Source organism: Carlito syrichta, unplaced genomic scaffold (genome assembly GCF_000164805.1).
Source record: "Carlito syrichta isolate Samal-C Ts95f unplaced genomic scaffold, Tarsius_syrichta-2.0.1 Scaffold314365, whole genome shotgun sequence".
NCBI classification, from domain to species: domain Eukaryota; kingdom Metazoa; phylum Chordata; class Mammalia; order Primates; family Tarsiidae; genus Carlito; species Carlito syrichta.
Genome location: NW_007258461.1, coordinates 43,381 through 46,174, shown reverse-complemented (window position 1 = coordinate 46,174; position 2,794 = coordinate 43,381).

Below are 2,794 nucleotides of genomic sequence, written 5' to 3'. Positions count from 1 at the left end.
AATGGATTAAATTCTCCAATTCAAAGACATGTAGTGGCTGAATGGATTAAAATAACTGAGACATTTTACCATTAAATACAAACAGACTGAAAACAAAGAGATGGAGAATGATATTCCATGCAAACAGAAACCAAAAGCAAGCAGGAGTAGTCATGCTTATATTAGATAATATAAATATAAACTTTAGGTTGGTGAGATGGTGCACATCTGAGTCCTAGCTACTGGAGAAGCTGAGGCAATAGGATCCCTTGAGGGGGCCAGGAGTTCAAGACTATAATGCACTGCGACTGCACCTGTGAATAGCCACTGCACTCCAGCCTTGGCAACACAGTGAGAAATCATCTTTAAAAAATAGACATTACGTGAAAAACTGTACAAAGAGACAAAGAAGGTCATTTTATAATGATAAAGCAATGAATTCAACAAGAAGATATGAAATATGATAAATATGTGCGCCCAACACTGGAACACCCAAATATATCAAACAAGACGTTAGATCTAAAGGCTAATATAGGCTGCAATACAGTAACAGTAGGGGACTTCAACACCTCACTATCAACAATGGACAGATTATCTAGACAAAAAAAAGAAAATCAACAAAGAAACATCAGGCTTAAACTATATCATAGACCAAGTGTGCCTTACAGAAATTTACAGAACCTTTCATCCAACGGTGCAGAATATACATTTTTCTCAGTACATGGAACATTCTTCAGGATAGATTGTATGTTAGACTACAAAAAAGTCTTTTTTTTTGAGTTGGAGTCTCACTCTGTTGCCCAGCCTGGAGTGCAGTGGCACGCACGCTCCTGGCCACCGCAACCTCGATCTGCCGGGCTCCGGCGATCCTTCCACCTCAGCCTTCCAAGTAGCTGGAACTGTATACAGGCATGTGCTACCACGCCCGGCTAGTTTTTGATTTATTGTAGAGACGAGGTCTCGCCAAGTTGCCCAGGTGGGTCTCGAAGCCATGGGCTCAGGCAATTCACTCACCTCGGCCTCCCAAAGGCGCGGGATTACAGGCTGAGCCACCGAGCCCGGCCTAAAAAACGTCTTAGCAAATGTAAAAAGATAAAGACCATGTCAAGTATCTTTTCAGACCACAACAGTATAAAACTAGCAATCAACAACAAGGAAAACTTCCGAAAGCTTACAAATACATAGAAATTAAACAACATGATCCTTAATAATCAATGAGTCAAGAAAGAAATTTAAAAGAAAATGTAAAAGTTCTTTGAGGTAAACAAGAATGGAGACACATTATACCAAAACTTATGGGACACAGCTTCACTGTTGAATTCTACCAAACATGTAAAGAACAACTAATACCAACTTCCTTCAAACTATACCAGAAAATTGAAGAGGAAGGAATACTTTTAAACTTATTGCATGAGGCCAGTATGATCCTGATTCCAAAACCAGACAAGTATACAGCAACAACAAAAAAAGGAAACTTCAGGTCAGTATCCTAGATAAACATAGATGCAAAAATTTTCAACAAGATACTAATAAACCAAATTCACCAGCACATTAGAAAAATCATTCATTATGATCGATAGGATTCATCCCAGAGATATAAGTATGCTCAACAAACACAAGTCAATAAAGGTATACACCATTAACAAAAAGGAAAAAAAAAAACCAGCCGGGCTCGATGGCTCAGCCTATAATCCCAGCGCTTTGGGAGGTTGAGGTGAGTGGATTGCCTGAGCCCGCGGGTTCGAGACCCGCCTGGGCAACTTGGCGAGACCGCATCTCTACTATAAATCAAAAATCAGCCGGGCATGGTAGCGCGCGCCTGTAGTTCCAGCTACTCGGAAGGCTGAGGCATAAGGATCGCCGGAGCCCAGCAGGTCGAGGCTGCGGTGGCCGGGAGCGGCCACTGCACTCCAGTCTGGGCGACAGAGTGAGACTCCAACTCCAAAAAACAAAAACAAAAACAAAAACAAAAACCATATGATTATTTCATTGACACAGAAAAAGCATTTAACAAAATTCAACATCCCTTCATGATAAAAAAAACTCTCAACAAATTAGATATAGAACGCATGTACTTCACAGTTAAGACTGTATATGACAAACCTAAGCTAGCATCATACTGAATGGGGAAAAAAGCTTTTCCTCTAAGATCAAGAAAAAGACAGGGATGTTCACTTTCACCACTTTAATCCAACATAGTACTAGAAGGCCTAGCCAGAACAATTAAGCAAGAAAAACAAATAAAATGCATCCAGATTGGAAATGAGGAAGTCAAATTATCCCTGTTTGTAAATAACATGATCTCATATATAGAAAGCCCTATTTTGGACACGATGGCTCACACTTGTAATCCCAGTGTTTCGGGAGGCTGAGGCAGGAGGATTGCTTGAGGCCAGGAGTTCAAGACCATCCTGGACAACATAGCAAGACCCCATCTCTACAGTTTTTTTTTAATTAGCCAAGCATGGTGGCACACACATGTATTCCCAGCTACTCAGGAGGCTGATGTGGGAGATTACTTGAGCCCAGGAGTTCGAGGCTGCAGTGAGCCATGATCGCTACCACTGCACTCCAGCCAGGGTGACACTGGGAGATCCTGTCTCAAAGAAGAAAAAGAGCCAGGCTCGGTGGCTCAGGCTGTAATCCCGCGCCTTGGGAGGCTGAGGTGAGTGGATTGCCTGAGACTCCAACTCAAAAAAAAAAGAAAAAGAGATAAACCCTAAATAATTCACCAAAAGAAACTATTAGAACTAATAAACAGGCCAGGCTTGGTGGCTCAGCCTGTAATCCCAGCGCTTTGGGAGGCCGAGGTGAG